The 13,304-nt window shown below is 43.5% G+C and overlaps 1 pseudogene; it reads left to right on the top strand.

Moving 5' to 3' along the window:
• LOC121539401 overlaps positions 1-13,304 on the top strand; it is a 97,075-nt pseudogene that overhangs the window by 70,246 nt on the left and 13,525 nt on the right.

Raw genomic sequence — 13,304 nt, forward strand, 5'->3', positions numbered from 1 at the left:
GAATTGGTCATTGCAGATGGGTGGGGTTTTTGTATTCAGTGATGATTCAGTTTGAAGTACATAGGCCTAGACTTTTAGGCAAATACAGTAAATGCTAAATAAGCCCAATAGTCTTTAGAAACCCCCATCTTGGAGCTGCTGGAATGAAGTAAACCCATTGATTCAGCATTGATTTGTTCCTCTCACTCTCTTAGGGCCGTGGGCCACTTCAATCTGGCCTGGAGATGCTTAATGCTGCGCTCGGCTGGCAAGGAGCCCTGCATTCCCCCTTGGACCTGAACCTTAACAACAAACCTGAATGCTAATATGATAACACTGACCCCTACAACACAAAACCTAAACAACATGCAATGGTATCCGCCATTAGCCTAACCATAAACGGACTAAACCTGAGCACAGCACTGATATATAATGACAGTTCCCATGACATAACCTCAACACCTAACCTTAAAATTATCCCAAATCTGACCATAAAACACCAATCCTTAATACTCCACCTGTCCATACAACGCCACACCTTAACACCAAACATGTAACAAACAATATAACTGATCTAACTCTCAAACTCCGCTGTCAATGGTTGAAGGTCCCAGCCTGGTCCCAGCCAGGTCCCAGCCAGGCTATCTGTCAGAGTATGATTGAGTTATGACGTGAGGAGGAGGGGTCACACCGTCCTCAGCTGACACATCCAATCAGTCACCGTCTCAAGTACCCAGTCCTATGTGTCACAGTGTAGCACGATTCAGACCAGAGTTTTGTTTTAAGAATCAACTTTGATTTGTTTTTTGTTTTTATCCAAGATGCGTGTGTCCGTACGTGTGTACGAATTTCAAATCAAAATTTAATTGGTCACATACACATATTTAGCATATGATATTGCGGGTGTAGCGAAATGCTTGTGTTCCTAGCTCCAACAGTGCAGTAGTATTTAACAATTCACAAAATACACACAAATCTAAAAGTAAAATAATGTAATTAAGAGATATATAAATATTAGGACGAGCAATGTCGGAGTGGTATTGACTAAAATACAGTAGAATAGAATACAGTATATACATATGAAATGAGTAAATCAGTATGTAAACATTATTAAAGTGACCAGTGATTCCATGTCTATGTATATAGGGCAGCAGCCTCTAAGGTGCAGGGTTGAGTAACCGGGTGGTAGCCAGCTAGTGATGGCTATTTAACAGTCTGATGGCCTTGAGATAGAAGCTGTTTTTCCAGTCTCTCGGTCCCAGCTTTGATGCACCTGTACTGTCTCCTCCCTTCTGGCTGATTGCGGGGTGAACAGGCAGTGGCTCGGGTGGTTGATGTCCTTGATGATCTTTTTGGCCTTCCTGCGACATCGGGTGCTGTAGGTGTCCTGGAGGGCAGGCAGTGTGCCCCCGGTGATGCATTAGGCACACCGCACCACCCACTGGAGAGCCCTGCGGTTGCGGGCGGTGCAGTTGCCGTACCAGGCGGTGATACAGCCCGACAGGATGCTCTCAATTGTGTATCTCTAAAAGTTTGTGAGGGTCTTAGGGGCCAAGCCACACGCTGTTGCGCTTCTTCACCACACTGTCTGTGTGGGTGGACCATTTCAGATTGTCAGTGATATGTACGCCGAGGAACTTGAAGCTTTTCACCTTCTCCACTGCGGTCCCGTTGATGTGAATAGGGGCGTGCTCTCTCTGTCTCCTGAAGTCCACGATCAGCTCCTTCGTTTGTTGACGTTGAGGGAGAGGTTATTTTCCTGGCACCACTCCGCAAGGGCCATCACCACCTCCCTGTAGGCTGTCTCGTCATTGTTGGTAATCAGGCCTACTACTGTTGTGTTGTCTGCAAACTTGATGATTTGAGTTGAGGCGTGCATGGCCACGCAGTCATGGGTGAACAGGGAGTACAGGAGGGGGCTGAGCACGCACCGTTGTTGGGCCCCTGTGTTGAGGATCAGCGAAGTGAAGGTGTTGTTTCCTACATTCACCACCTGAGGGGTGGCCCGTCAGGAAGTCCAGGATCCAGTTGCACAGGTTGGGGTTCAGACCCAGGGCCCAGAGCTTAATGATGAGCTTGGAGGGTACTATGGTATTGAAGGATGTAGTCAATGAACAACATTATTACATAGGTATTCCTCCTGTCCAGATGTTATAGGACAGTGTGCAGATGGGATAGGGTAGCGGGATTTCTTATAAGCGTCCGGATTAGTGTCCCGCTCCTTGAAAGTGGCAGCTCTAGCCTTTAGCTCGATGCAGATGTTGCCTGTAATCCTTGGCTTCTGGTTGGGATATGTACGTACGGTCACTGTGGGGATGACGTCGTCGATGCACTTATTGATGAAGCCGATGACTGAGGTGGTATACTCCTCAAAGCCATTGGATGAATTCATGAACATATTCCAGTCTTTGCTAGCAAAACAGTCCTGTAGCGTAGCATCCACGTCATCTGACCACTTCTGTATTGACCGAGACACTGGTACTTCCTGCTTTACTTTTTGCTTGTAAGTTGGATTCAGGAGGGGATAGAATTATGATCAGATTTGCCAAATGGAGGTGAGGGAGAGCTTTGTATTCGTCTCTGTGTGTGTGGAGTAAAGGTGGTCTATAGTTTTTTTCCCTCTGGTTGCACATGTGACATGCTGGTAGAAATGAGGTAAAACGGATTTAAGTTTGCCTGCATTAAAGTCCCTGGCCACTAGGAGCGCCACTTCTGGATGAGCATTTTCTTGTTTGCTTATGGCCTTATACAGGCCATTGGTTTGTGGTGGTATATAGACGGCTACAAATAATATAGATGAGAACTCTCTTGGTTTATGTGAGCGCATGTGTGTATGTAGTCAGAATTCCTGTATTTATTCACCTCTTACATTTATTTTCTTGCTGCGTGCTTGTCTTTTGAAGCTGACCTGGGCCTTGCAGGGGGCTAAGTCTTCACGTTGCCCCGTCTGAGGCCCTCCCTCAGTGGGGAGGCAGTCTACTTTAGACCCACGCTTCAGTGACTGCAGATTACACCAACACAAATTAAATCAGGAAGAGAGAGGGTCCCGTACGGGCCTACTGTAAATACACTGTGCTATATCCTGCTACATGTTGCTAACTTCCTGTTAGTGTAATACTGCCGCTACTGTGTCAGTAATAAAACATCCCATTCATTATAAAAGTAGGGCTACTGCAAATAGAAATTGACAAATAGGATATATAGTTTTGTCAGAACAGAAAATGGTTGGATGGTTTGATAGGACAGTAAAGGATGCTTAATGGTGATATCAGTTTCAGGTGTTAGTCATGTCTGCCTGTCTCTGAGGGCTAATTTAGGGAGTGACGGTAGACTGGCTTTAACGTCATCTGGGGGTGTTTCCGACTGACTGCCTTTGATATTAAGGGAGCTCGGAGGATTCAAACTTCTGTGAAGACAATGGTATTGTCCTCAACTTCTCACTCTCCCATGCAAGAAAATACATTTGTGTCCACTGTTCAGACCTGCCACCCTCTCACCATGCCAAGTGTGGGCACACAGCACTGAGATGCCCATTGTGCCCACTGCCTGTTCTTGCCCCTCCCCCTCTTCTAATACCAATAACCACGGGCCTTGCTTCGAATCTCAATATATTGCTAACCTTTGGGGTAGACTGTAGACCCAAACATGCAAGCAAACAAGCGCACACACGTGCACACACACACACACACACACACACACACACACACACACACGCAGCTGTTTGCTGTCCTCTGGGAGACAGGCAAAGGGTTTATCTTCACTAAGTAGCTCAACACTTGCATTTGTTGCTTTTTCGCAGAAAATGTTTATAACCCCTTCAGCTCATTGTTTTATTTGGTTGATCTGAAACATGTCGATAAATAAGTGCCTCTAATAGATCATAGATTTTGATTTCTTATCTACAATACATACACTACAGTTCAAAAGTTTGGGGTCACTTAGATACAGTGGGGAAAAAAAGTATTTAGTCAGCAACCAATTGTGCAAGTTCTCCCACTTAAAAAGATGAGAGAGGCCTGTAATTTTCATCATAGGTACATGTCAACTATGACAGACAAAATGAGAAAAGAAATTCCAGAAAATCACATTGTAGGATTTTTTATGAATTTATTTGCAAATTATGGTGGAAAATAAGTATTTGGTCAATAACAAAAGTTTCTCAATACTTTGTTATATACCCCTTGTTGGCAATGACACAGGTCAAACGTTTTCTGTAAGTCTTCACAAGGTTCACACACTGTTGCTGGTATTTTGGCCCATTCCTCCATGCAGATCTCCTCTAGAGCAGTGATGTTTTGGGGCTGTCGCTGGGCAACATGGACTTTCAACTCCCTCCAACGATTTTCTATGGGGTTGAGATCTGGAGACTGTCTAGGCCACTCCAGGACCTTGAAATGCTTCTTACGAAGCCACTCCTTCGTTGCCCGGGAGGTGTGTTTGGGATCATTGTCATGCTGAAAGACCCAGCCACGTTTCATCTTCAATGCCCTTGCTGATGGAAGGAGGTTTTCACTCAAAATCTCACGATACATGGCCCCATTCATTCTTTCCTTTACACGGATCAGTCGTCCTGGTCCCTTTGCAGAAAAACAGCCCCAAAGCATGACGTTTCCACCCCCATGCTTCACAGTAGGTATGGTGTTCTTTGGATGCAACTCAGCATTCTTTGTCCTCCAAACACGATGAGTTGAGTTTATACCAAAAAGTTATATTTTGGTTTCATCTGACCATATGACATTCTCCCAATCCTCTTCTGGATCATCCAAATGCACTCTAGCAAACTTCAGACGGGCCTGGATATGTACTGGCTTAAGCAGGGGGACACGTCTGGCAATGCAGGATTTGAGTCCCTGGCGGAGTAGTGTGTTACTGATGGTAGGCTTTGTTACTTTGGTCCCAGCTCTCTGCAGGTCATTCACTAGGTCCCCCCGTGTGGTTCTGGGATTTTTGCTCACCGTTCTTGTGATCATTTTGACCCCACGGGGTGAGATCTTGCGTGGAGCCCCAGATCGAGGGAGATTATCAGTGGTCTTGTATGTCTTCCATTTCCTAATAATTGCTCCCACAGTTGATTTCTTCAAACCAAGCTGCTTACCTATTGCAGATTCAGTCTTCCCAGCCTGGTGCAGGTCTACAATTTTGTTTCTGGTGTCCTTTGACAGCTCTTTGGTCTTGACCATAGTGGAGTTTGGAGTGTGATTGTTTGAGGTTGTGGACAGGTGTCTTTCATACTGATAACAAGTTCAAACAGGTGCCATTAATACAGGTAACGAGTGGAGGACAGAGGAGCCTCTTAAAGAATAAGTTACAGGTCTGTGAGAGCCAGAAATCTTGCTTGTTTGTAGGTGACCAAATACTTATTTTCCACCATAATTTGCAAATAAATTCATTACAAATCCTACAATGTGATTTTCTGGATTTTTTTTCCTCAATTTGTCTGTCATAGTTGACGTGTACCTATGATGAAAATGACAGGCCTCTCTCATCTTTTTAAGTGGGAGAACTTGCACAATTGGTGGCTGACTAAATACTTGTTTTCCCCACTGTATGTCCTTGTTTTCGAAAGAAAAGCAATTTTCTTTGTCCATTAAAATAACATCAAATTGATCAGATATACAGTGTAGACGGCTGATTTGTTGTAAATGGCTATTTATAGCTGGAAACGGCTGATCTTTTTATGGAATATCTACGTAGGCATACGGGGGGCCCATTATCAGCAACCATCGGTCCTGTGTTCCAATGGCACGTTGTGTTTGCTAATCCAAGTTTATCATTTTAAAAGGCTAATTGATCATTAGAAAACCCTTTTGCAATTATGTTAGCACAGCTGAAAACTGTTTTGCTGATTTAAAGAAGCAATAAAACTGGCCTTTTGAGACTAGTTGAGTATCTGGAGCATCAGCAATTGTGGGTTTGATTACAGGCTCAAAATGGCCAGAAACAAGGATATTTCTTCTGAAACTCGTCAGTCTATTCTTGTTCTGAGAAATGAAGGCTATTCCATGCGAGAAATTGCCAAGAAACTGAAGCTCTCGTACAATGCTGTGTACTACTCCCTTCACAGAACAGCGCAAACAGGCTCTAACCAGAATAGAAAGAGGAGTGGGAGGCCCCGGTGCATAACTGAGCAAGAGGACAAATACATTAGTGTCTAGTTTGAGAAACAGTCGCCTCACAGTTCCTCAACTGGCAGCTTCATTAAATAGTACCCGCAAAATACCAGTCTCAACTTCAACTTTGAAGAGGCGACTACGGGATGCTGACCTTCTAGGCAGAGTTGCAAAGAAAAAGTCATCTCAGACTGGCCAATAAAAATAAAAGATTAAGATGGGCAAAATAACAGAGGAAGATTGGAAAAAAGTGTTATGGACAAACAAATGGAAGTTTGAGGTGTTCGGATCACAAAGAAGAACATTTGTGAGACTCAGACCAAATGAAAAGATGCTGGAGGAGTGCTTGATGCCATCTGTCAAGCATGGTGGAGGCAATGTGATGGTCTGGGGGTGCTTTGGTGGTCGTAATGTGGGAGATTTGTACAGGATAAAAGGGATCTTGAAGAAGGAAGGCTATCACTCCATTTTGCAACACCATGCCATACCCTGTGGACGGCGCTTGATTGGAGCCAATTTCCTCCAACAACAGGACAATGACCCAAAGCACAGCTCCAAACTATGCAATAACTATTTAGGGAAGAAGCAGTCAGCTGGTATTCTGTCTATAATGGAGTGGCCAGCACAGTCAACTGATCTCAACCCTATTGAGCAGTTGTGGGAGCAGCTTGACCGTATTACATTTACATTACATTTATATTTACGTCATTTAGCAGACGCTCTTATCCAGAGCGACCTACAGTTAGTGAGTGCATACATTATTTATTTTTATACTGGCCCCCCGTGGGAATCGAACCCACAACCCTGGTGTTGCAAACGCCATGCTCTACCAACTGAGCTACATCCCTGCCGGCCATTCCCTCCCCTATCCTGGACGACGCCAATACGTACCGTATGGTACGTAAGAAGTGCCCATCAAGCCAATCCAATTTATGGGAGGTGCTTCAGGAAGCATGGGGTGAAATCTCTTCAGATTACCTAAACAAATTGACAACTAGAAAGGTCTGCAAGGCTGTAATTGCTGCAAATGGAGGATTATTTGATGAAAGCAAAGTTTGAAAGACACAATTATTATTTCAATTAAAAATCATTATTTCTAACCTTGTCAATGACTACATTTCCTATTCATTTTGCTATATTTCCTATTCATACTCATTTCATGTATGTTTTCATGGAAAACAAGGAAATTTCAATGTGACCCCAAACTTTTGAACGGTAGTGTACATGGCATGGAAGCACTGCATTTGACTTGGCGTAGCTGGTCGACGATTTAAACTAGTTCTGATCTGAAAAATGATCTCAACTGCAATGGCAGGCTGGTTTCCTTCTGCATAAGGGAGAAGCAAAAGGTGTAATGCGAGCTCAACATAAAAAATTCATTGTAATATTTAAGCAAATTTAAAAAGCTTGACGTTTCGGCCACCATTGCCCATCATCATGAAATGCATTCAGTTCATATAGACTCTTAGGCTTAATCCTATTCCAAAGCACCTTGGCGATGTAACCATGGATGACCATCTTACTGAATCTAAGATGCAAACAAACCACCAGCATTCTTCCTCATCCCCAACAAAGACTTGTCTGATTGCCTTTCTGATGTCCACTATCCCTTCCATTGAGGTGAACAAGATGTATGCTACAGCTAGCTGAATCAGCGTCCACTTTGGACCGGCAGCCCTCAGTTTTTTTCTCTCGCTCTCTCTCGCTCTCTCTCGCTCTCTCTCTTCCTCTCCTTCCTCTCTGTCTGTCTGTCCTGTCTGTCCGGTCGGTCTGTCCTGTCCTGTCTGTCTGTCTTGTCTGTCCTGTCTGTCTGTCCTGTCTGTCCGCCCGCAGTGACGGGCAATGGCTCTTTGAGAGGAGTATACAGAGGTTTGAAGCTGAGGAGGAACAGAGTGTATTGTCACTGTCTGGAACTCTGTAGGTTTGCGAAGTGGAATTCATATGTACTGATGACCTCATCCTGGTTCCAGATTGGGCTGATCAACACACAGTGCCTCTTTCAATATCCACACAATGAACTTTGATTTGACTAGAATACCACTTACAATGAGACAATGTCTTGGATGCATTCAACATGATAGTTAGCTAGTGTGGATATTTAAAAAATGACCAGTGATTACCTGACTCTGTTCTGATGTATATCCACACTAGCATACTACCTAGTATGAAACAATATATTGGGAATATATTCTATGTGATACGCTACTATAGACATTGGAACGTGGCTGACCTTAGATTGACCTTGTCTCTCCTCCTCTCTTCTCTCTCTACAGGTTGTGCTTCATAGTGGCTCTGGGCTACCTCAGTTTCTGCCAGATCACCCGGGTCTACGTGTTCGACTATGGCATGTACTCTGCAGACTTCACTGGGTATGTTCTGGGTGTTGTGTTGACTATCAATGACATTAATTTGCATGTATCAATCAATCAGAGACAAGGGAGCTGAGAATTCCAGGAGACATGGCAGTCCTCGAGAATTGGAGTCGAATGCCCCTGCACTATGGGTGTCCAAATATTGTTAGTACCACATAACCAGCTGTGGAGTAAATCGAAAAGTCCAGCAACTACAATGCACTTAACTGTAATGTACATTGGGGTGCATTGATCAAGACTTCAGTTCCACCTCCTCCCTGGTTTCTGGTGAACCAGAAAACCAAACGAGTGCTAGGGCAGGGGTGGCCAGTTGCTAAGCAACCCCAGTAGGAGACCCACAGCATCACAAGTGCAGACCTCCCTCTTTGCCTCTTTGATTTCTTCTTTCTTCCTCTCCATTCCTTTCTTCTCTCGTTCCTTCCTTTCTTCTCTTCCTTATTCATGAAATGCCGATGACTAAAAGCTTGGAAATGGCACAGAATATCATCAAGTCATACTTAATAGGCTCTTTGTAGTTTCTCCCTGGGTTAGACGGTCAGGGCACAATCTATTCCATGCAACATAGTCATCTGCTACCAGTTTTAACTTGCTACTAACTTTAACTTGGGGTGTTGTATCATTTTGAACGACTGATTTTCTGTGCAACCTACAGCTAATGAATACTCCCATTAATAAGGATAGTCTTTAAGATTTCACCCCACAGTTCTTCAGTCATATGGTATTACATACGTGACACTGTGTCTTGTTGTCTTCAGGGCATATAGAAAAGCATACACAGACTTAATAGACATTGCTGATAGCAGCAAGAAGTAAGTCTTCCATTACAAAGAGTGAGGATATGGTAATGCATGTTAGCTACAGTAGTGTTCCCAGTGCTTTCAGTGAATGATGGTCAATTAAGCAATAAGGTACATTAAGGTACCTCGTAATTAGAGCAGTAAAAATAAATGTTTTGTCATACCCGTGGTATACGGTCTGATATATCGCTGCTGTCAGCCATTCAGCATTCAGGGCTCGAACCACCCAGTGTGTAATTAATAATATATCCCTGATGGAGATGGGATGTTAATATATTATGTAATGAGAAGAAGTTAGCTACAGTGTAGGTGAGCAGTTGCAGTCAGGGGTGATATAAGTTGATGTGATTGGTTACTCTCCTCTCCTGTGTTCTCTCCTATAGACCAATGATGGTCATCACTCAGAAGATAACCAGCCTTGCGTTTGAGATACATGACGGTGAGACACCTGTGTGTGTGTGTGTGTGTAAACAAGCGTGTGTATTTGTGTGCGTAATATGATTCTTATCGTCTGTGTGTGTCTCTATATCTAAGGAAGTCAGTCGTGGTGGTGATGGAACACGCCATTTGTCATTGATAAGGCTGTCATGACAGTTGCCTGGGAGATAAAAGTAGCAGCAGAGAGGGAGGCAATAACAGTGGTTTTATGAACTGCTCTCAGTTTCCTCTCTCCAAGCCAGCTAAAGCTACAACTAGCAGGGGAAGTCAGGAACTCTACCACGTTCTATGCATAGTGAGAGAGATCTGGCTAAAGCTACAACTAGCAGGGGAAGTCAGGAAGTCTATGCATAGTGAGAGAGATCTGTGTCCCCTTTTTAATAGAAAAATAAGCAAGACATCAGAGGGGATATGAACGTCAAATTGTATTATATTGGTTTCAGCTGCTAGGACTTTTCGTAGGCAAGTTTCCATTATGTGTTTGTTTTAGGCAGGGTTTCTGTATAAGCACTTTGAGACATCTGCTGATGTAAAAAGGGCTTTATAAATACATTTGATTGATTGATGCGTTTGGCACCTTTCAGACAATAAATAGTCCCCTTTATATCCCGTTCATCTGGTTTTATTCCTTTTGAATTGAAAAACAAACAACGTATACCATTTCAACTAGTAGTTTTAATTTTCTAAATATCTCTTTGTCGACAGAATGCATAATACAGTAATTGATACTGTAGTGCTTGTATGGTGAGGAATTTTGACCGTGGACTCAGTTGAGGGGGCAGGGGTGGCATTGTAAACAAGTGTATGTAACGAGAAACGTTCTCCATCCCTCTCCAAGTTCCTGTCACGTTCGTTGTGTAATCGGACCAAGGTGCAGCGTGGTATGCGACATAGTCGTTATTTTAATAAACACCGACAAAATAACAAAATCCAACAGAATGTGAAGTTCAAGAGGCTAAACATCAAACAAGCCAAACAGAAACATGATCCCCAATCAGAGACAACGACCGACAGCTGCCTCTGATTGGGAACCACACCCGCCAACATAGAAAAATATAAATTAGATTTCACACCCTGACCAACCCAACTAGAGATCTCAATGTCAGGGCGTGACAGTTCCTCTGTAAGCCTTTTCCTTTCCTCTACACCAAATCATCCATAACGTCAGATACAGTATGCAGAGTGAAGTGTGTGTGTCAAATCAAATCCACGTTTATTTGTCACATACACAGTTTACAGCAGGTATAAATGCTGCAGCGAAATGCTTACTTGCGAGCTCCCTCAGCAGTGCAGTACAACGTGTGTGTGTGTGTGGTGAATGGGGATTACATAGCTGTAGTCCTTTTGAAGTATTGTAAAGTAGAACGCCAGTGTTAGAAGTCCAGAAGCAGTCAAAAGGCCACAGTAACTCATTAAGGGATTAGTTGGGATGTCACATTGAGAACTACATGTTCTTCTGTAGAGGGAAACATGTCATATATTACGTGACCATAGTGTAATCACTTGGGTGCACTGGAAAAAGTGTACACCCAAGTAAAATGGAAAGATAAGCAACATTTAAAATGATCAATAAGACAGTGCCCATTTTTCCCCATTCATTTGGGATTGGCTGGATCTAGATATGGCTGGATCTACACAACATATGTCGTGTGATATGAGCTCATCTCCACATTTGACCTCTTTTGAGGTCTGAAAACGTCTGACAGTTATATTTTGGAGGGAAATATCCCTTTAATGTTTGCTGGAATTCCCATGGCGCTCAACAGATGGTAAACAGTGTTTAAATATGCATGGTAATGAGGTTATGTAATAATCCCCTCCTTCTCCCTGTCCTCCGCTGACTCCAGGCTTCATTATCACTGGGTCTCTCACCCACGACCCCTGACCTTGCCTATCACCACGGGGATGGCCTTTGACCTCTGTTTTGACTGGCCATTAGGCCACACAGCCCTTGGGGCCACTGGGCAAGTGGCAGTTATTTCTGTCGAATAGTATGTTTGTTCCTGTCTGCAGGCTTCATATGAAAAGGAATAGTTTATGGCTGCTTTTCTGTATCTTATGAAGCAGACAACATACTGGAAGCATAACCTTTTATGGTGTAACACGTCATTATGCAATGACATGTTGATTAAACTGTAACTGTCACTTCTAGAGCCTACTGACATGGAAGAGGATGGCTGCTGAGACTAGGCCTAGTTGTCCACTGCTGTGTAGGCCTGTGTGATAGTGTCCTAGTGTGTGCTCGTACAGGCCTTAACAGATGCGTGTGTGTGTTTGTGGTGTGTGCAGCTGTGTGGTCGGCATGATTTACTTTGGTTGTGTGTTCGGTGCATTAGGTGAAATGGAGGTTGATAAGGAGTTTAATCTGGTGAATGGCAGTGTGGTAAACGGAGCATTACTCCCATCTCTTCCCCTGCCTTTCACTACTGCTAGTAGCTCTGACTGAAGTAGACTGAGATAGACTTAGGCCACAGCTGATTTAGGCCCTGTACATTCGGGGAAGACAACACTACCGCTAGCAGGTCTGACTGAGGTAGATGGCGTCAACTCAATATTAGGAAGGTGTCTTAATGTTTTGTACACTCAGTGTATATCCATACTACAAAAGTAGTGCATGCAGTGTATAGGGAGTAGGGTGCCATTTGGGACTAAGACAATGTTAAGCGTTGAGCCATAATGAGTCTGACTCTGCAGACCAGACCAGTGGGAATCACTGAGTATGTAATTCTAGGAGTGATTCTGATAACAGCCCGGCTTCACCCCTAAAACATCATCAGCCTGAGACTATAGTCTTTAGCTGGATGAATCACTAGCTTAGCTCTCGTTTTCCTGACCTAATATCTGGGATTTGATTTAATGTTCCGCTTCTTTAGTTGTTTTCCCTGCAACTCTATTGTATTACAGTTAACACCTGATAATCATATTTCTCGGCACATTTTCTTAGAATTCAAATGCACACACTTCTTACTTACTCTGGATATCTGCATGCATTCATGACAGTCCCAGGTCATTGCATAATGTATTAGGAGTTGAATGTATGTGACCAGACTCTGTGTTCCCATAGGCTTGGCGAGGAAGGAGGAGCAGCTGACCCCCAGTCAGAGATGCCTAGCTGTAAGGTATGTGACCCAGGTATGTTTTTATTCTCCCAGCTGGACTAGAGACAGTTCTACTGCCATACTAAAGGTATTACTGTGGGATGTGGTCACTGGGAAAACCTCCATAGCAGCCGCTTAGCTAGTACTCATGTCACGTGTATAGTTTCTGTTGTTCAGTGACATTCTTTGGTTCTCTCGCTCTCAATCTATCTCCTCCTCTCTCTCTCTTTCTTTCCCTCTCTTTCCCATTGTATCAAACATGTTTTTTTTTTTCTACTTCTACTCAGATTTGATAACAATATGGACACAAATAAAGATCATGTAGGTACCATGTAAAATGTAGCTCACAACAGGACATTTGCTTCTAAAGAGGACGAGAGGATGGAAATTATTGCCTCTGGAGGAATCTTATATTATTCAATTTTCTTCCCATTAAATTACTGAGAACAGAATGTTCCTGGTATCAACAACAATTAGAGTGATTCATTATGACTTAACTACCCCAGCACT

Source organism: Coregonus clupeaformis, unplaced genomic scaffold, assembly GCF_020615455.1.
Source record: "Coregonus clupeaformis isolate EN_2021a unplaced genomic scaffold, ASM2061545v1 scaf0137, whole genome shotgun sequence".
In the NCBI taxonomy this organism is placed as follows: Eukaryota; Metazoa; Chordata; class Actinopteri; order Salmoniformes; family Salmonidae; genus Coregonus; species Coregonus clupeaformis.